The sequence below is a fragment of the Erpetoichthys calabaricus genome, chromosome 5 (genome assembly GCF_900747795.2).
Source record: "Erpetoichthys calabaricus chromosome 5, fErpCal1.3, whole genome shotgun sequence".
Lineage (NCBI taxonomy): Eukaryota > Metazoa > Chordata > Cladistia > Polypteriformes > Polypteridae > Erpetoichthys > Erpetoichthys calabaricus.
The window spans coordinates 129,205,434-129,227,779 of NC_041398.2; the positions used below are offsets into that span (position 1 = coordinate 129,205,434).

Here is a 22,346-nt window from a genome sequence, read left to right on the forward strand (position 1 = left end):
CCGCCGTGGATGTGGATCTAAGAAAAGGTAACTACACAGGAACAGTAGCACTGCTTTGACACTGGGTGCCGCCAGTCTGCAAAACCGGGCGGATAAATTGCGTACGCCAAGGAATGAGTTACCGTGGAAATGTGCGTGGCTTTACGCCAAGTTTAGGTTTTATACATCGCGATTTGAGCGTGGAAAGGTTCGTACGCAACATTTCTGTGCGTACGCACCGTTTATACATGAGGCCCCTGGTGTGTTTATTAAAGGTTGGAGATGTACAGAGAGAAGACAAAAGGAGATAGGACTTTTTCTTGTGGTGCTTCACTGTTGCTCACATCAAAAACACAGTCCTTTAGCTTCACAAACTACAGTCTGCCTGACAGGTAGTTCATCATCCAGGACACCATAGGCTCATCCACCTGCTTATTTCTGAGTTTACAGGAATGGCTCTGTGGTATCGAAGGCACTGGAGAAATCAAAAAACATAATCTTCACAGAGTTACCAGCTTTGCCCAGGTGAGAATAAGCCTTGTGCAGCAGACAGGTGATTGCATCCTCCACTCTAAGGAGAAATTAACACCAGATCACGACAGTCACTCAGTACCCCTTGTAGTGGGGCTACATAGTTAGTGTTGTTAAATGTCAGTTCTAAGTGCGTCTTGTTTCCATTGTCCCGTTTGCTGTTTATGTGTGTGTATCAGGAAATGCCGTCCTCATAAAGGGGGACGGATGATGGAAGAAGACCACAGCCTCTAACCTGGAAAACACCTGTTCGCAATTAATCAATTACAGCCGTCACAAGGACTATTTAAGTAATTATAAAGGAGAGAGGAGAGGAGAGAAGAGAGGAGAAAGGAGACCATTCGTTTTCAACCACGTATCAACTTGCTTGCTGTTTTTCCACATCGCGCCTTTGCACCAGTTTGATTTTCCCGGCAAATGGAACAACCTCACCGTGATTCCTCGGCGTATGGTGGATGGCGATTCGACCCCAGGGTCTCAGCAGATGAAGGATGAAAGCAGTCCGGCAAAATGAAAAACAAACTGGTGCAAAGTCGCGATGTGGAAAAACAGCAAGTAAGTTGATACGTGGTTGAAAACGAATGGTCTCCTTTTTCCTCTCTTCTCTCCTCTCCTCTCTCTTTTATAATTACTTAAATAGTCCTTGTGAGGCTGTAATTGATTAATTGCGAACAGGTGTTTTCCAGGTTAGAGGCTGTGGTCTTCTTCCATCATCCGTCCCCCTTTACGCAGACGCCATTTCCTGATACACACACATAAACAGCAAACGGGACAATGGAAACAAGATGCACTTAGAACTGACATTTAACAACACTAACTATGTAGCCCTGCTACATTCCGCCCCCCCCAACCTTGGACAAGGGAGGGCCGAAGTACGGCTTGAGATTGGCCACATGGATTGTGTCTAGTTTGGAGTCAGTGCCGATACCCCTTTAGATCTGGAAATTGACTGGACCCGTTTGAGATATGATTTTGGCTGGACCTAACCATTTAGGCGCTAGCTTGGCGGAGAACCTTTTGCTGGCATCCGAGAGATGGTGAGCTCTAATCCAGATCAAATCACCCGGCTGAAAGTACGCTTCCTTACGCCGGGCATTGTACAACTTGGCATGTCTGGATGTCGAACTCACCATCCTCTGTTGGATTCTCCGCCGTAATTCCTCTAGTTTAAATAAATTACTGTAGCTGGTGGTTTCTGGACTAGGGACTCTGGGAAGGAGTCGGTCAAGCGGGCCCTTTAGCTGTCTGCCCAGCGCAACTAAAGCAGGCGTCTCACCTATGGCCTCATGCACAGCGGTGTTCAGGGCAAACCGGAGCTCGGGGAGCCATTTATCCCAATCCTGATGGCGTTCACCCATATAGGAGGTGATCATGCTCTTCAGGGTCCGGTTCACTCGCTCTGTCATGTTGGCCTGGAGAAGGTAAGCTGTTGTCAGGTTTTTCTTCATTCCACAGGATGTATAAAGTTCATCTAATACTGAGCTTGTGAACTGCGGACCCCGGTCTGAGACGATGTTCTTCGGCACCCCCCAGCGGGTGAAGATTTCGTTCTTCAGGGTGGAGCATATTTTGTTGGTTTTCGCTTCTGTTAATGCAAACAGCTCCACCCACTTCGAAAAATAATCGATCACCACCATCAGGACGGTTTTCCTCGAGCTGGTAACAGGAAATGGCCCCATCAGGTTGACTCCCAAAGTCTCCCCCGGTCCATCAGCGATTGTTGATTGTAAAAATCCTGCCGGTTTACCAGGTGGGTTTTTGAGCTGCTGGCAGGTTAAGCACTTCTTCACGTGGTGGCAAACGTCTTTCCGGACAGACGGCCACCACGCAACCCCCAGGATCTTCAATAAAGTTTTTGTCCTTCCAAGGTGACCACCTAAAGGACTGTCATGATAGTAACTCAGAAAGTTGGGGATGAGCTCTTCCGGGACCACTAGTTGGTGTTGCAGACCCCCAAGGGAGGATGGAGTAGTCCTGTACAGAACCCCCTGGAGGTCCATGAAGGGTACCCGGTCAGTACGCTGCTGCTCCAACCCTCCCTGATGATCTGGCAGAATGGACTGGTGGCTTGTGCTTGAGCCAGGTCTTCAAGACTTCTTGGCAGAGGGAGGACCATCTTCTTTGCCTCTGCCAAACACACCATCCCCGGTGGCTCTGACACCCTGGACAGAGCATCAGGCACGATATTGCCACAGCCCTTCCGATAGGTCACCTTGAAAGTAAAGTTCTGGAGGCGTAGTACCCACCTGGTTAGACGGGAGGAGGTCTTCGGGTGATTAAATACCCAGGTCAGAGCGTGATGGTCTGTGTACACTTCAAATTAAACCCCCTCCAGATAGTGTTTCCATTTTTCCACAGCCCACACGACAGCCAAACACTCTTTTTCAGCCGTCGAATAATTCAGCTCATCGCCGTGCAATGCTCGAGAGGCGTAAGCGATGACATGTTCAGCCTGGTGGATTTTCTGAGTGAGCACGGAGCCAAGCCCCAGGTTGCTGGCATCTGTTTGTACCTGGAAAGTGAGCTGCGGATCTGGCTGGGCCAGAACGGGTGGGTTTTGAAGATGGCTTTTTAGTTGCTCAACCACGTCCTGGCACTCCGTTGTCCACTCCCACGGGACATCTTTTTTTCTTAAGTAGTTCAAGGGAGCTGCTATATCAGCCATCCTGGGGTTGAACTTGTGATACCACCCCACTAACCCAAGGAAACGTTATAAAGATTTCAAATCCTTGGGCGTGGGGTAGTCTTGGATGGCTAAGGTCTTCTCGGGGTCTACAGCGACCCCCTCAGATGAAAGAATGTGCCCGAGGAAGCGGATGTGGGGTTGAATGAAGGTACATTTCTTCGTGTTCAGCGTGAGGTGCGCTTGATGAAATCATTGAAAGATGGTGTCCAAGTCCTGGAGATGTTGTTTAATAGAAGGGGAGTAGACAATGATGTCGTCAATATAAACAAAGCAGATCTTGCCTATCAACCCCCTCAGGACTTGTTCCATGAGCCGCTGGAAGGTGGCCCCAGCATTTTTAAGTCCAAAAGGCATGACTTTGAACTGGAACAAGCCTTCAGGGGCGATGACTGCTGTCTTCCTCTTACTCCCCTCGTCCATCGGCACCTGCCAATAGCCACTGCGGAGGTCTAGTGTGCTGAAAACTGCAGCTCCATGCAGTGACTCCAGAATCTCATGAACCAGGGGCATGGGATATGCGTCTAGGCTCGTCTTTCCATTAACCCCCCTGTAGTCCACACAAAAGCGATAAGTGTCATCCGACTTCTTCACGAGGACCACAGGGGACGCCCAGGAGGAGGAAGATGGTTAGATTATACCCTCGGCGAGCATTCGATCAAGGTGTTCTTTAATTATGCCCTTCTTTAGTGGAGAAATGCGGTATGCTTGGTGCCTTACTGGAATTTCGTCCGAGGTGTGGATCACATGGGTAACTCCACGGGCGACTCCTAATTTCTCAGTCCACACCTTGGCCCACTTCTTCAGCACCGGCCTCACCTCTTCGGGCTGTTCCTCCACAGGGGCTGCCGCCGAGGTGCTTGCGTCACTCCTCACTGCTGCGTAAAAACCAATGAATTCCGAGCCCAGATCTTCTTTGGATTTATGAACAAATTCGCATACCCCTTCCCCTGGCACCGTATACCCCCTGGGACTGAGATGGATGGTCATCCTCATGGTGGTTAAAGAGTCCAGCCCAAGGAGTAACGGGACGGACAGGTGCCGGTCATCCAGGACATATGTATCTATTTCCCAGGTGGTGGAGAGTACACTGTACCTCAAGGGGACTTTGCCCAGGGCCCTGTGTTCACTCCCATCTGCCAATACAAATCGGACAGACGGGGCAGATGTTAAGTTGTCTGTTGGTCGGCTAATCTTCTTCCATATACTTGAGCGGATTAAGGTGTGATGGCTCCCTGTATCCACCACCGCATCCACTTGCCACCCCCGCAGCTTCACTGGGACGATTAGGAGGGACGTACTCGCTTGCATGATGGCGAGATCGGCTTCCGACCGGCAAGGTTTGTCTCGTTGGGGTTTTAGGGGCTGGGTTTCTCGTGTACTGGCTTGTACTTTATTCCAGTACGTTTTTGAGTTTCCCCAGTCCCGTTCCACTTGCGAACCCACCTTTACCAGGTCTTCCACCGACCCCACCACCCCCCTGAGACCCCCAGCTAACCGTGGGTTACAGGCATTAAGGATGTGGCGGACCACCTCTTCTTCAGACATAGCCGGCCACCACTTCAAACACAAAGCCTGATATTCATAGGCGAAGTCCCGGATGGTTTGCGAAGGCAGTTACACCATGGATCGCAGCTTGTCCTCCAGTTCAGATTTGTAATCTTCCGGAAGAAAAGCCGCAAGGAAAGATCGACGAAAGGATCCCCAGTCTTTAATATTCTTCTTGGCTGTCAGCCACAAGCTCCGCACCGGCCCCGAGAGGGATGTCCCTATCACCCCCATAAGCTCTTCTGGGGTTAAAGGGTTAACAGCCAGATATGCCTCCCCGTCCTCCACAAAGTTGAGGACATCATCGATGTTATATGGAGCCCCCAACTTGGGAAAGGAAAGGCTCACCCCAGGAACAGAGGGCCGATTGATGTATTCTCCCCCCCCCCCCCCCACGAGACCCGTACGGTGTTGAATGACAGGGTGACTGACGTAACTTCTGGAGACTCCTTCGGACCTCCCACTGAAGAGTTTCTTGCCAGCGTTGATCTCGCCTCTGGAGGCGCAACATGATTTCCCACCCCAAGAGTTGAACTTGCTCATTGAGGTATTCTTTTATTTCCTCCTGGGAGCTGCTGATGCGAGCCCGCAAGGCATCTTCGCGCCCGAGCGCACTTTCAGCAGCCTCGCGGACTTTCTCATCCAGCCGGGTCAGTTGTTGCGCCAGATCTTCCCACGGAGGCGAGACATCCTCCAGGCATTCCTCCTCAGGTCCATGGTGATCTTCGAGGTACAGCGACTGCAATGAATCCACCACCTCCTGCAACGCTGAACACGCTCTGACCGTGACGTGCCGCACCCCGGTTACTCCTTCCTTCATTTCATTTTATTCATTTCATTTAATACATTTAATCAGTTTAATTTTACATACCTGCTTTTGCGTGCTTATATTTACAACGTCGATTGTGGGGGAAAAGTGTAATTTGTTAGAGGTACGGCTTGATAGTTTAGATTAATCTCAGTAAATTATCCAGGCCACAGGTCTTGGAGGTGTAGCTGCCGGCTGGGTACGAGGTCGGCCGTTACACCCTCATGGTACCCCCTCATGGACTCTGCCTCTTAAGTCACTGTAGCAAAAGAAGCTGTCATCAGTTGATAGAGCAACACCCCAGAGGTAACACCGGTGTTCTAACTAAATATCATACCGATAATTTGCAGATCTTTTTTTTTGCTTATATCATTGACATCAGCAATTAAACTGGGCTTCCATCATGGATCCAAAATTTTGTAACATGTTTTATTTCCATTTTTTACACCCGATAGCTATTGATTAACTCTGAAAGACTCTTAGGCAGAGCAGTTAGAGAAAAAATAGTGTCTTTAAATTTGTGCATACTTGTTGTGTATAAACACTAACTTGAATTTTTAGGATTAAAGCATTTTATAAACTGGCATAATAGCAAGATATGTTTATAAGGACAGGCTTCCGCTGAGGTTAGTTTTTGTGCTTCAGTGTAAAAATTATGGAACAAAGGATGATTCAGAAAATAGATGAATGGATAATTATTTGTTTGGAAATATAAGACGGTGGGTTTTATTTGTTTGATCTTTTAAAAATGTTTGGATAAACCGGAAGGTAGTGTTTACATTTATTTTTATTGGTTTCTTTTATTACCATCGGATTAATGTTGGCTTTTATTTTATTATTTCACAAAAAGTAACATATTTTATAAACAAGACAGCAATCTTCAAAGGTATTGCACCTGTTGTTAACTATTGACCTTCTGATGATGTGCTCCATAGAAGGTGCAATACATTAACTCATTCATTCCTCTGTCCTTTTTTTAATAAACATTTTTATAAGTAAATAAACTACAGTCTACTTCACCATTATCAAGGACAAAGCAAGAATCAATCCAAGGTGGTGTGGTAGTCCGTCAGGGCATACTTATTGTTAGCTTATACCCACACTCACTGACACTGGGCCAATTTCAAGTTTCTACCTTGGAAATTATAGTTCCTAAAGAAACCCCATGAAGACACGGTGAGAACATGTCAATTCCACAAAGCAGACTGGTCTAGGAACTGATGTTAGCTTCTAGGAACTGTAAATGAAGCAGCACTGAATCCTGCACCACCCTGCCCACTGGCAACATTACCCCTGCATTCTTAAAGCCCAGTTCAGAGTCTGTGAGGCCATATGGCAGGATCCAATCCCGGATGGAGTGCCAGTCTATTACAGAGCACACTCAAGTGCAAACCAACACTCACACTATGAGGGCGTGAGTTTAGAATAGCTAATTAGCCCAGGCCAATATTTTAGAGACATTATACCTTCCCAAATCACATTTTACTGAATTAATTAATATGTGAAAAAACATAGAAAGTTCCTGTTTATTACATGGAACATTTGTTATCATGCAAATTTAGCCTTTTTAAACATGTTATGTTATGATGATTCCCTTTTTTGCCATACACAATTTCTTGCATTAGGAATTTGTCATTTTTCACATACCCCAAATTATACTCCAGAGGTACACAGAGGGAAGAGAGAAGCTTGGGTTCAGAGAGTAGGGTCAGCAAAATTGGACAGCAAATTCAGCTTAAGGGCCTTGCTCAAGGGCCCAATGGGGTACCAGCTAAATCTTTAGTCAGCCACCATATCTCATCAACTAGCTGCAATTTTACTTGCTTCATCGTTCTAGTTGTTTTGCTTTAAGAGATGAATTCTCTATACAAATTTGCATGATCATTATTGTCCTGAAATATACAGTATAAATAATAATTTAAAAGCATTGCAACCTAACAGGAACTCAAATTGGAGCTCAGTTCTTAATTATTCAACCCTTTATTCAATTTCCTCAACACTATCGACAATGTGCATTTGCTTTTCTCATAAACCATTGTGATCAACACGGGGAGCCAGTCCTGGATTAAAAATGCCAACTTTTATTGAACAGACTACCTTGTCACAGCAACAAAATCCTGTCTTCTTCTTTCTTCTCTCCACTGCTCCTCCTAGACAAGTGTTACCTGTCTCCTCTCCCACTCCAACTTGCCTGGATAAGGCAGTACGGTCCCATTTAGTGAAGAGGGGTGACGTTTTGCATGTTGATTAGCACATGCAAGTAAGAATTTCATTTTACTGTTTACATGTGACAAAAATGACCCCATAGAGCTATAAATCAGCCACATACTGTATGAATGTGCATATGAGGGTCCTTTGATAAGCAAACACCGTGCCCAGAATTTCTTCCTACTGTTATAATTTAGGTCACAGACCTAAAAATAAAAAAAGTCTGGATCTGTCCTCTTCACAGCTCATGGAACATGGAAGAGTTCTCTTTTTCTAGCAGCCTAGCACTAAACTTAACAGTCAGGTTTGTGGCCTGCACAGGTCCAAAACTAAGGTCTTTAAAGTTCAAAATCATAGAATATCTACCAAAGGAGTAGAGAAAAACCACAAAAAAAAAAAAAACTTTGTCAGGTCTGAGACAAGCAAAGCAAATGACAGTTTATATTTAAAGATTATGTACTGAAAATTAAAAAATCAAAAGGGAGGGGAAAAAGACAGGCAGGACAAAGGAGCAAAAATGTGTGTTGCCTAAAGGGTAAAACCTAAAGCAACAAATCCAAAGAGCTGCAAACCAAAAACAGAACCTTATAAGTGAAGCAGAGATCAAAACCAGGAAATCCATGCAAGAAAAGTATCTCAGTTGGAAGAATGCAAGAATTAGAAAAAAAAGATTGCCTAAAGTACCCAGCTACTTAATTAGATGGTCTCACTTCCTTAGGTTCTACTAACAATATATAAGGTCAAGGCACCCCTTATTCAAAATGCCATATTATCAGTAAAAAAAATATCAATAAAGTCATGCAACAATTTATTTAAAAGACAATAAGAACTGTAAATAAACATAAAACATACTTGAGTCAGGAGTGAAACCATGGCTGAAGCGTAACACCTGCCTTGCTCCTGATTCCACTGGCATAGCCTGTAGCCCCTGTGACCCTAAATTGGTTTAAACAGGTTTGAGAGTGTTATTTCATTTAATTTATATTTACAAGTAAACTTGAATTAATTGCAGCATCTGAAACAGTGAATTACATGATGTTTTGATATTAGTACCAACATTCAAAGAAGTTAAATTGAAACAGGTAACACTCTAACCATCCACTCAAGCCAGAAGCAGGCAATTGGATTCTTTTAGAGAGTTAATACTCCTTTCCTTAAAGAAAGGCATTTTTGTCTATAAGATTCAAGTGATTTACTAAAGTCTAGTTTTTTTTCCATTTTATATTATTTTAAACTCTATTCCTGAAAAGAGCAGCTGTGCAAACCCAACAGTACATACATGAACTTTATTTTTCTTGATGCCAGGGAAATTGCATTTCGTCTTTTAATTTGGCCATTAGTTCCACAGAAGTACTTAAAGTTTCTTTTACTGGAAAGTTCAGCAGACTGTAGCTAACAAGCTGACATTCAGGCCACATTAGCTACCAATGACTGCTTGCATAACAAGCCTGTCAATGATTTACAAAGTGTTTATGCAGTCTGCCAAAAGTGGTCCCACACAAACAACCGGTTACTCATTACCTACCCTGTTTGGTACTTATACTCAAGCTTGGCTTTATATATTAAAGGTACAACATCATCAAGGTTCCCTTTCACCCCAACTTTTCCATTTAATAAATATGCAATTTAAATAATTCATCTCCAATCCATTTTAATAATTTATGTGACAGTCCTTGACATTACAATTTAAAATCTGAAGCTCAGTAAAAAAATTAAATTACTGATCATACATTATGAAATTTGAGTTATAAGTGCATGTTCAAAATACAGCTCATCTGTATGAAAGAAAGTATTTTATGACATATCTAAACATTTTACTCAAAATAGAAAACACACATGGTAAAACTAAAAGTGTGCTCACTTGTATTTCTCTTGTTATGGTTGATTTTTTAAGAACTTTATAAAGTACTAGAAGATACTCATCAAAAATGACAGGCAAAAGTAAAATCAAGTAAAATGTTAATTTCTTCAGTTTTTGATTGATAAAGCCAATTTCTGAAACAGCACACCCTGACAAGCTGCAGCAACTTTTTAGGGTTTCTGATCGACTTGCTGTCTTTTCAGTCTTTCAGCATTTTGAATGCAATGCGCTTCTACTTTTCAAATATTTTACTTATTCATTTTTTGCTATAATTTGCTCTCATTATTTGAGGTGTGGACTTCCAGCATGATCATTTCATTTCCAGTTTCAGAAACATCTTTTATATACGGATATAATAAGTAACCTTAAAATAGGGTAATTAGTGCACATGTGGACAAACAGAATGACATAAAATATACACTACATGTAATTTTTTTCTTTCCATGGTGGCATTTTTTTACATTATCAGTGGTCATAGCTTTTTCCATCAGTTTTGCCCTCATTCTCTCCTCTGCTTCTACCTCCAGTGGGTCATAAAAGGACAATAGTTGTAATAAAGCTTTATGGAGTTGTTGGAATGGTAACACCATTAACCTTTTCATTCTGATGTCAAGTAGGCAAGCGTGTTTATAATAAAGCTAAACAACAACCATGCAGTCACCATGGGCCCTCCAGCCCCATGAGGCCCAGTGCAACTGCTCGACCTGCACCACCTACAGTTATACCACTGTTTAAGTTTATATATGAGTTTATACAGTGGGTACGGAAAGTATTCAGACCCCCTTCAATATTTCCCTCTTTGTCATATTGCAGCCATTTGCTAAAATCATTTAAATTAATTTTTTCCCTCATTAATGTACACACAGCACCCCATATTGACAGACAAAAAAAAGAATTTTTGAAATTGTTGCAGATTTATTAAAAAAGAAAAACTGAAATATCACATGGTCCTAAGTATTCAGACCCTTTGCTCAGTATTTAGTAGAAGCACCCTTTTGAGCTAATACAGCCATGAGTCTTCTTGGGAAAGATGCAACAAGTTTTTCACACCTGGATTTGGGGATCCTCTGCCATTCCTCCTTGCAGATCCTCTCCAGTTCTGTCAGGTTGGATGGTAAACGTTGGTGGACAGCCATTTTTAGGTCTCTCCAGAGATGCTCAATTGGGTTTAAGTCAGGGCTCTGGCTGGGCCATTCAAGAACAGTCACAGAGTTGTTGTGAAGCCACTCCTTCATTATTTTAGCTGTGTGCTTAGGGTCATTGTCTTGTTGGAAGGTAAACCTTTGGCCCAGTCTGAGGTCCTTAGCACTCTGGAGAAGGTTTTTGTCCAGGATATCCCTGTACTTGGCCGCATTCATCTTTCCCTCGATTGCAACCAGTCGTCCTGTCCCTGCAGCTGAAAAACACCCCCACAGCATGATGCTGCCACCACCATGCTTCACTGTGGGGACTGTATTGGACAAGTGATGAGCAGTGCCTGGTTGTCTCCACACATACCGCTTAGAATTAAGGCCAAAAAGTTCTATCTTGGTCTCATCAGACCAGAGAATCTTATTTCTCACCATCTCAGAGTCCTTCAGGTGTCTTTTAGCAAACTGTGTCTTGCACTGAGGTATGTGTGGAGACAACTTTTCAGCTGCAGGGACAGGATGACTGGTTGCAATCGAGGGAAAGATGAATGCGGCCAAGTACAGGGATATCCTGGACAAAAACCTTCTCCAGAGTGCTAAGGACCTCAGACTGGGCCGAAGGTTTACCTTCCAACAAGACAATGACCCTAAGCACACAGCTAAAATAATGAAGGAGTGGCTTCACAACAACTCTGTGATTGTTCTTGAATGACCCAGCCAGAGCCCTTACTTAAACCCAATTGAGCATCTCTGGAGAGACCTAAAAATGGCTGTCCACCAACGTTTACCATCCAACCTGACAGAACTGGAGAGGATCTGCAAGGAGGAATGGCAGACAATCCCCAAATCCAGGTGTGAAAAACTTGTTGCATCTTTCCCAAGAAGACTCATGGCTGTATTAGCTCAAAAGGGTGCTTCTATTAAATACTGAGCAAAGGGTCTGAATACTTAGGACCATGTGATATTTCAGTTTTTCTTTTTTAATAAATCTGCAACAATTTCAAAAATTCTTTTTTTTGTCTGTCAATATGGGGTGCTGTGTGTACATTAATGAGGGAAAAAATTAATTTAAATGATTTTAGCAAATGGCTGCAATATGACAAAGAGTGAAAAATTGAAGGGGGTCTGAATACTTTCCGTACCCACCACTGTATGTTCTCCTTGTTTCTGTGTATGTTTCTTCTTGTAATTTACTTTCCTCACTTCACCCAAAGACATGAAGCAAATGTGTAAATTTAGAACAATTTGCATCTTAGAATATGCTCAGCTACACTAGTATGAGAAAGAGTTATTTCAGAAAATGGATGGAAGAACACTGTATACTTTAGTATTGATTAATCACATTAATTTACAGTGGTGCAAGAAATATATATATTATATTGAAATTTGTGTAATAAGTGGTTGAGATGTGCCACGCTTTATATGAATTAAACATAACACTGTATTCTACTGTAAGACACTTCATCACATGTGACGTCATGTGATGAAGACCATGGAGTGGCTGCTGCTTCACCACCTGAGGCCACAGGTCCATCATGCCCTTGACCCTCTGCAGTTCGCATACCAGGAGAAGGTGGGAGCGGAGGATGCCATCATCTTCATGCTACACCGATCCCTCTCCCACTTGGACAGAGGCAGTGGTGCAGTAAGAATTATGTTCCTGGACTTCTCTAGCGCCTTCAACACCATCCAACCTCTGCTCCTTAGGGACAAGCTGACAGAGATGGAAGTAGATTCATACCTGGTGGCATGGATCATGATCTATCTTACAGGCAGACCTCAGTATGTGCGTCACGGGAACTGCAGGTCTGACATTGTGGTCAGCAGCACAGGAGCGCAGCAGGGAACTGTGCTTTCTCTGGTCCTGTTCAGCCTATATACATCGGCTTGTAGCAACTGCAAAATACGGGAACGCGATTCCTACACTTCACAACCCGACAGGGGAGTGGACAATGTTTGAAGGTTACAATAGCATTACCATATTTGGTCCTCGTCCCCTCTTGCCCCTATGCCCCCTTAAATAATTGGCAAAAAATAAAACGCAATAGGAAGTGGGACTGATAAATATATTAACATTTGCTGTTTACATTTACTTGTACAGTGCCTGAGTGCTCATTAGTGAACTCCTTCCCCAGACACCCTCCCCAGCGCCCAAATCCTAACCCCGGTTTGACACAGACAATAAAAAAAAAGTAAATAATAAAAAAAAAACTGTTCTTTGAGAACGCAAAAGAAAGATTTAACTTAGTCCACAATATAAGAAAACAAGAAACCCTGCAGTTCAGTTCCTCCTGTATGGCAGGAGGAAACACAACAGTCCTTTGGCGAAACGGCTTCTCCGCGGACTATCACGAAGAATGCAAACTCAGGAATCCGACTCACCAGACGGGAGCACCCGGAGAACACCAGTACCTGACCTCTTCTCAGGGATTCGTCACTTGATTATTTCTTCGAGGTGGCCACCCATAAATAGCAGACGTCCCTGGGTGAAGTAAGATCCTGAATAATTCTTTGAGCGTGAATAGTCGACGCCTTGCCTTCAGCCATATCCTTCCTTTTTTTCTCTCTCCCTCCTTGATCCGCCATTCCCCTTAAAAAGAAAAAGTTTCCCGCCGAAAATCCTTGCCCCTCTCGGTTGTTATGGAAACCTCACGGCGGCAACAAGCAGCTGGAAAATTTACTCTGGCGGGATCCTCTCTGACTGGGATGTCACCAAAGGTGCCTGAAGGGCTATTTAAAACACCCTCCCAGCCAATATTATAAAGTGACGGACAATCCAGAAGGCCAACCCGACTGTCCGTTATGTAGCCTTGCTACAGGCTTCCAATACAACTCGGAGTCCTGCCATGTACAAAAGTTCACTGATGACACTGCTATCATGGGCTGCATCAGGAGTGGGCAGGAGGAGGAGTATAGGAACCTGATCAAGGACTTTGTTAAATGGTGCGACTCAAACCACCTACAACTGAACACCAGCAAAACCAAGGAGCTGGTGGTGGAGTTTAGGAGGCCCAGGCCCCTCACGGACCCTGTGATTATCAGAGGTGACTGTGTGCAGAGGGTGCAGACCTATAAATACCTGGGAGTGCAGCTGGATGATAAACTGGACTGGACTGCCAATACAGATGCTCTGTGCAAGAAATGACAGAGCCGATTATACTTCCTTAGAAGGCTGGCATCCTTCAACATCTGCAATAAGATGCTGCAGATGTTCTATCAGACGGTTGTGGTGAGCGCCCTCTTCTATGCGGTGGTGTGCTGGGGAGGCAGCATAAAGACGAGGGATGCCTCATGCCTGGACAAGTTGGTGAGGAAGGCAGTCTTTATTGTAGGAACAGAGCTGGACAGTTTGACATCATGTGGCGACGGGCACTGTGCAGGCTCCTGTCAATTATGGAGAATCCACTGCATCCACTGAACAGTATCAATTCCAGACAGAGGAGCAGCTTCAGCAACAGACTGCTGTCACTGTCCTGCTCCACTGACAGACTCAGGATATCGTTCCTCCCCCACACCACGCGACTCTTCAATTCCACGGGGGGTAAATGTTAATATTATACAAAGTTATACTGTTATACCTGCCTTGCACTCTCCACCTTGCCCTTTTTAACTTGCACTGTGTTTTTATCACTCTTTAATTAATATTGTTTTTATCAGTATGCTGCTGCTAGAGTATGTGAATTTCCCCTTGGGGATTAATAAAGTATCTATCTATCTATCTATCTATCTATCTATCTATCTATCTATCTATCTATCTATCTATCTATCTATCTATCTATCTATCTATCTATCTATCTATCTATCTATCTATCTATCTATCTATCTATCTATCTATCTATCTATCTGTCTGTCTATCTATCTATCTATCTATCTGTCTGTCTGTCTGTCTGTCTGTCTGTCTGTCTGTCTGTCTGTCTGTCTGTCTGTCTGTCTGTCTGTCTGTCTGTCTGTCTGTCTGTCTGTGGTATGGTGCTGCGCTGTATGGTATGGGCTGAGTAAACAGCTCAGCTGATGTCACCAGGAAGCACTCTGCCTTAAGTTTTTAGAAGCAATATCAGTTCAGTCAAAGCCAGGACACTCCTATTAGCACAAGCTGACAAGAAATTGCTTCTGAGAGCTTTTGTACTCCAGATGTTGTGGGGTTTTGGCCCGTCACTGGCAGTTACCACTGTGCTAATCTGTGAACTGAGATGGCTCGTGGTGTGAGTCCACTGCAATACACCATCTTGGACATCTATCTATCTATCTATCTATCTATCTATCTATCTATCTATCTATCTATCTATCTATCTATCTATCTATCTATCTATCTATCTATCTATCTATCTATCTATCTATCTATCTATCTATCTATCTATCTATCTATCTATCTAAGAATTGTTCTGATAATGCCATGGTTTGCAAAAGTTTTGTTACATTAGAAGCTGGGTCCCTTCTCTGACACCAACCACAGAGTATCATTTTTTGGAAGTTTTATTGCAGATGCTTCTGAAGCCTTGCTACAAAAGGTGTTCATGATAATAAAAAAGCTGTAAAGATCTATATACAGACACCTGTAACCAAAATTAAGTTTTATGACCCAGTTCTTTTTCTAGAAGAAAAAAGAAAAACTTTACAGAAGGACAAAATCCCAAACAGCCCCACAAGGTAAATATAGCTTTGCAAGCAAACAGTAATCTATTCTCTGTAAGCAGGTATTTAAGCCAAAAACATAACTCTCTGACTCCAAATATTGACTTAGTTCAGTTAAAATGAATGGTTAAATGATTTTTTCATCCATTTGCATTTCTGCAAATAGGGAGATACTATTGATAGTTAAGGAAAGGCCCACCGAGGAGAAGACCAAAGGGCAGATCAAAGCACTTTGGAAAATTGAAGGATGTTCCTAGAAATTGGGGACTTGGACAGTCCAGCTCAGTATGCTACTACAGAGATCCTCATCCAGGGGAACAGGAACAAAATGATGATGACAATGATGATATATTCAGCTTCAAATAAAACATATTCTGTGCCCAATACTAACAATTAAGAATTTTGTGTAAAAGTTAAAATTAAGTTAGACAATATTATATTCAATTTCTTGTATACTCGGTTGCCTAATGCCCCAAAAAGATAAGATAAATTGGCAACTCTATAGTATATGGGTCATATTTAGATGAGGTTAATCTTGTGTATGAGAGTTTGTGTTGTGATTGACTGACATTGCAACTGGCTTAATATAGCAGTAACTGGCTGTAGCCCACTACAGCTCACAGTGATCAGGTTTGGAGACCAAATTAATGAAGTTTTGAACAGAAATATTCGTGAACTTGATGTGTGTGTTGGCACTGATTAATCCAGTGGTTCTCAAACTCAGTCCTAAAAATTAGTTTGAAGGCCAAGCAATACAAAAACTAACATGATATGAACTGAAGTCAGAACCATAGCAAGAAAAGGTTTGAGGCTCCCAGAAGGCTTCCCTGACCAGGCTCGGCATTCTAAGTCTGCCTGGAAAAAGCCTCACCCCAGTAGGCCTGATCCCAACCCTAATGACCTGCCTTAGGCTTTGCCGGCCCAAGTGGAATTTAAGCCTCAAAAATATACTAGAAATATCCCAAACCTATATCAAATAGCCCCACAAGGCAAGGGTGACCAAAAACCTCATGCAAAGAAAGGAACCAAAAATATTTATAAATGAAAGGATTTATTTTCAAAATATGCCAAAATACAAATAAAACTTCACAAAAGCAGAAAAGAGGCACAAAGGAGTTGACAAAGGCAATCCAAAGGCCAACAAGTCTAAATTCCAGAAATGGAATCCAATAAACATAGAAAAATGAATAAAAATAAAGAAATTCAAATAAGAAACACAGTAACTCACTTTAATCCAACAGAAATCAATGTGCCATGTCTGAGCTCTCCTTTGGCTTTGACCTAATATATTGTACATATCAGACAATTATAACACCACCTCTTGGGGCTCCACCCGGAAAGAACATGGCACATAAGTAAATTTAAAGTGACAGCATATAATTATAAACATAACATAAAAGAATTAAAAATAAAAACATAACTTAGAAACTGCAAAAAAATAAAATACATAAACATGTTGTAAAAGGCGCTATATAGCGCCCGACCCGGCACAGACTCACGCAGAGGCACGTACTTAAATAAAAGGTACTTTATTTTCTCTTCAGCCGTGGGGCACGCCTTCCCCGTGTCCCACAGGCCCAACACAGTCCCAAAAGTACTTCCAACACAATAACTCACAGTTTTCTCCACCTCAGCACCACCACTCCTCCTCAGGCTTAGTCCTCTTCCTCCTGACTCTGGCTCTCTCGAGTGGTGGTGGCTGGCCCTTTTTATATCCCACCCGGAAGCGGTCCAGGTGCTTGGACACCTGGTCCTAATTGCCCTTCCGGGTGGGGCTGAAGGTATGACCAGCCAGGCTGCTGACTCCACGCAGCTCCCCCTGGCGGCCATCCGAGCCCCCAACCAGGCTGTGAAGGACTCCATCTCCCATGGAGCCATGCGCCGGGCTGGGGAATCATTGGCTGCCAGGGAGGCTGCCACCAAGCGTCCCGGGGGAGGTATTGAACAGTCCATGGCTGCTCCCCCGGAACAGATGTAGGAGAGGCGTCCCTGCCGGGCATGGGACGCGGCTGTCCTTTACAATGTGTAATGTCATAATACCAAAAAATCAAAGAAGCCTAAAATATCAAAAATACGATAATGTGTGAAAGCTTATACAAGACCATGCAATATTTAAATGGAAAGCAACGCAAAGGTCAACATAGAAAAAATACTATATACAGGTGGAATCCTGTTAAATGAAACTCATGGAACCTTAACAATATTTTGTTATAATGGAAATTTTGTTATAATGTACATGGGAACCTCAGGTCACAACCGTAATTCGTTCCAAAACTCTGGTCGTAACCTGATTTGGTCGTGACCCGAAGTAATTTCCCCCATCGGATTGTATGTAAATACAATTAATCCATTCCAGACTGTACGAACTGCATGTAAATATATATTTTTTAAAGATTTTTAAGCATAAATATAGTTAATTACAGTAATCCCTCCTCCATCGCGGGGGTTGCGTTCCAGAGCCACCCGCGAAATAGGAAAATCCGCGAAGTAGAAACCATATGTTTATATGGTTATTTTTAGAATGTCATGCTTGGGTCACAGATTTGCGCAGAAACACAGGAGATTGTAGAGAGATAGGAACGTTATTCAAACACTGCAAACAAACATTTGTCTCTTTTTCAAAAGTTTAAACTGTGCTCCATGACAAGACAGAGATGACAGTTCTGTCTCACAATTAAAAGAATGCAAACATATCTTCCTTTTCAAAGGAGTGCAAAGCAAGCAGTCAAAAAAAAAATCAATAGGGCTTTTTGGCTTTTAAGTATGCGAAGCACCGCCGGTACAAAGCTGTTGAAGGCGGCAGCTCACACCCCCTCTGTCAGGAGCAGGAAGAGAGATAGAGAGAGATAGAGAGAGACAGATAAAAGCTCAAAGGGCACGTATTGATTTTTTTTAAGTATGCGAAGCTCCGTGCAGCATGTCCTTCAGGAAGCAGCTGCACACAGCCCCCCTGCTCACACCCCCCTACGTCAGCGCAAGAGAGAGAGAGAGAGAGAGAGAAAGTAAGCTGGATAGCTTCTCAGCCATCTGCCAATAGCGTCCCTTGTATGAAATCAACTGGGAAAACCAACTGAGGAAGCATGTACCAGAAATTAAAAGACCTATTGTCCGCAGAAACCCGCGAAGCAGCGAAAAATCCGCGATATATATTTAAATATGCTTACATATAAAATCCGCGATGGAGTGAAGCCGCGAAAGGCGAAGCGCGATATAGCGAGGGATCACTGTATACCATAGAAAGCACAGCTTAATACTAAACTAAATGTAAAAACATTGAATAACACTGAGAAAACCTTGAACAACAGAGAAAACTAGAGTTCGCGCTATAGCCTTACGAACCGCTCGCTGTAAACAGTTTTTTTTTTTAAGCACAGCACAGGGAAAAAAAATGAACATTTGAAAAATCCGTAATTTAATAAACCAAGAAAAGTAACATTGCAACAAATCAAGCTACGAACCACTTGCTGTAAACACTTTTTTTAATGAGTTTTAAGCACAGGGAAAAAAAAGGAACATTTGAACAAATCCAAACTTTATTTAAAAACCAACCATAAACAACCAAGAAAGTAACATTGCAGGAGTCACGCTAATAGCCTTACGACCCGATCGCTGTAAACACTTTTTAAAATGAGTTTTAAGCACAGTGAAAAACATGAACATTTGAAAAATACTTAATTTATACAAAAATTAACCATAACCAAGTAAACTAATCTTGCATGAGTTGTGTTCTGGCATGAAGAAGTGAGGAGGAAGAACTAGCCACTCGTAGGATTGTTTTGCAGCAAATGGCCATGAATCTTCCTGGCTTTCTCACCTAACATCGCCTCACTTACACTATCCCCTGCAAGTTGCTTCTCATTCAACCACACTAGCAACAGTTTTTCTACCTCTTCCAGCACTTGAGGCCTCTGTTTGGTTAACACTGTAACTCCTTTTGCAACATCAGCTGCTTTAATGGCCTCTTTCTGCTTTAGAATAGTCAACATCGTAGATTTTGACTTCTTGTACTCGGCGGCAAGATCAGTAACATGAACGCCACGCTCATACTTTCAATAATTTCTTTCTTTAATTCGATTTCAATTTTCTTCGAACTTTTCTTCTCACCACTTTTCACTTGCTTAGAAGCCATGGTTAACTGCAAAATTAATGCAAAAGCACACGAAATACTGTAGAGCACAAAGAGTTCACAGAGAAAGCACGCACGTCTGACTAAGAACAATGCACAGGGAGAGACTGAACAAGTGAGGAACTTATCGGCGCGTACGAACCGGAAGGGAAACGAAACAGAGCACAAAGAGTTCACAGCGAAAGCACGCATGCACGTGCAAGCACGCACGTCTGACCGAGAACAATGCAAAACGTGCGGAAATCATCGGCGCGTACAAACCGGAAGGGAAACTGGCTTGTTCGTCAACCAAGTGTGTGGTCATGAACAGATATAAAAGTTTGGTGAACGTTTTGGTCGTAACCCGATTTGTACGTGTTTAGAGACGTTCGTGAACCGAGGTTCCACTGTATATGGGGAAATTACACATACTATTGTGAACGGGGTCGCCATCTCTAATGGCAGTGGCACAAGGACAGCTCTGTAGCTGCTCTGCTGCGTCTGGTAAACAGTAAACCAAGGGCGAAGTGATTCATTGTTCTCTACAGGATAAGGCATACTGTGTAATGTGCTTGTCGCAAAATGTTTAGAAAATTTAACATAAGGCTTTGAAATGCTTTTCCTCGCACTCTCATGACCTTTCTTCTCCAGACTGCATCTTCCACAGAGGTGATTCTGAGCCACTGGTGTTCTTCTTATCTGAAGATGGGAGCAAAAGCAGGATGAATGCCCATGTCACAGCTCCTATTCTGAATGAAGTCTTGAGATTGTACCTGCCTGCTCTATAGAATAATAAAGTACCTGTATTTTCCTTGAAAACCTGGACTCACCTTCCTGTCTCTCGTGAAACTCTGTGACCCAAGCTTGACAACACCTGTGTAAAAAAATAGAGCTTTTTAGACTGCAATAAATATTTTATTGGATGAGATATGCTAGATGTAACTTCTTTTTTTAGAAATATACAGGTATGAAAATACTGAACGAAAATTAGACATTAGATGTAACTTCTTTTTAATAGAAATACAGGTGTGAAAATTCAGAATAAAAACAAGGTGTTAGATGTAACCTTTTATTTTTATAGAAATACAGGTATGGAAATACAGAATGAAAATGAGATATTAGATGAAGATGAAGGTGCGATTCTGAATGCTTTTGCCATGTCATTTTTCTTCATTCTTTGTCTAGTATTGACAGTCAGCGTAAACTGACTTCTCACTTTTTTTGTTCATCTCAAAAAAGACGTTGAGAACTACTATGAAACGCGAATAGTTTACAGTATTCGCACACATGACACAACTATCTACTCGGAGTGCTAACTCTGAAATCGGCTATACCTATATGATGTCGTGAGACTGCCAGAGACCAGAAATTTCACAACAGACTGTCTCTTTCTTTGAAAGAGCCTTTTACAAGGTTCCTAAGAATCGGAAAGTTCAAGCACAACATTGAGTATTTTTTGCATTGCATTATTATCTTCAGTGGCAATTTCTGGTTGAAAAAATGTTCTCTTTACTGAAATTTACATTTTGTTAAAACAAATTCCGTTTAACATGATGTTGTGTGTCCAGCCCACAAAAAGTATTTGTTATGTAAAAGATCAAAATTTAAGAACAAATCAAAATCAAATAAACCTTCCAGTAATATAATCAAACTTATTTTGAGATGAGAAAAAAGTGAAGCCACAGACTAAGGGCAAACTCAATGCACCAATGGTTAACCCTGAACTAGAGGGTGCCCTAAAATTCACGCAAGATTTGAATTTGGCGCCATTTGTGCGATAAAGTGTTGCCAACGAAAAAAAAAGACAGTGTGACAGCTCACAGTTCAGGGTTATTAAAAATGGAGCGCTACACGAAAGAACAACGCGTTTTCATTGTTGAGCAATATTTTAAAAATAATGAAGGTTTGGCAGCTACAGTTCGCAATTTTCGTACAAAATATGATCGGAATAGTGATTTAACTTCATCAACTGTGAAGAGATTAATTAAAAAATTCAGGGAGACTGGATCAATTAGTGATCTTAGACACTCTGGCCGTCCTTCAACAAGTGTGTTGGTGAGAGTCCAGGAACATCAATTCGGCACCGTGGTCAAGAATTGAACATTTCCAGAAGCTCTCTACAGTGTATTCTCACGAAAGATTTGCATCTTCATTCTTACAAAGTTCAAATGAGTCAAGAACTGAAGCCTACTGACCATGCACAGTGAAGAGAGTTCGTTGAATGGATTTTGGAACAACAACAAGTGAATGCCGATTTTTCGAACAAAATCATCTTCAGCGATGAGGCTCATTTTCATTTTGATGGCTTCATTAATTGTAAAAATTGTTGCATTTGGGGTTCAGAAAATCCACAAGTGATTGTGGAGAAACAAATGCATCCACAACGTGTCACTGTTTGGTACGGGTTCTGGGATGGAGGCATCATCGGACCATTTTTTTTTCGAAAATGCAGCTGGTCAGGCAATAACAGTTAATGGTGCTCGCTATCGCAACATGATAATCCAGCTTTTTGTGCCTAAATTGCAAGATATGGATGTGGACGACATGTGGTTTCAACAAGACGGTGCTACATGCCATGCAGCCCAAGAAACAATTCAATTACTGCATGAGTTATTTCCTGGTCGTGTAATTTCCCGTTTTGGTGATCAGAATTGGCCGCCCAAATCATGCGATTTAACGCTGTTGGACTTTTTTCTTTGGGGTTTTTTGAAGTCTAAAGTTTATGCCATCAAGCCCATGACCACCCACGCCTTGAAGGAGGAAATTGAGCGCTGTATCAATGAAATTCAGCCACATTTATGCAATATGGTCATGGAAAATTTCGACAAAAGAGTGCGTATGTGCCAGCAAAGCTGTGGAGG

At 42.5% G+C, this 22,346-nt stretch overlaps 1 long non-coding RNA gene across 1 annotated transcript in view; it reads right to left on the reverse strand.

Moving 5' to 3' along the window:
- Positions 1 to 9,162, reverse strand: part of LOC127528036 (uncharacterized) — a 45,725-nt gene extending 36,563 nt beyond the window's left edge. The window contains exons 1-2 of the long non-coding RNA XR_007935189.1: positions 9,037 to 9,162; positions 8,610 to 8,693 (exon numbers count right to left, since the gene is read on the reverse strand). This is a non-coding gene — a long non-coding RNA (uncharacterized LOC127528036). The remainder of the gene's footprint in view (positions 1 to 8,609; positions 8,694 to 9,036) is intronic.
- Between the last annotated feature and the right edge of the window lie 13,184 nt (positions 9,163 to 22,346).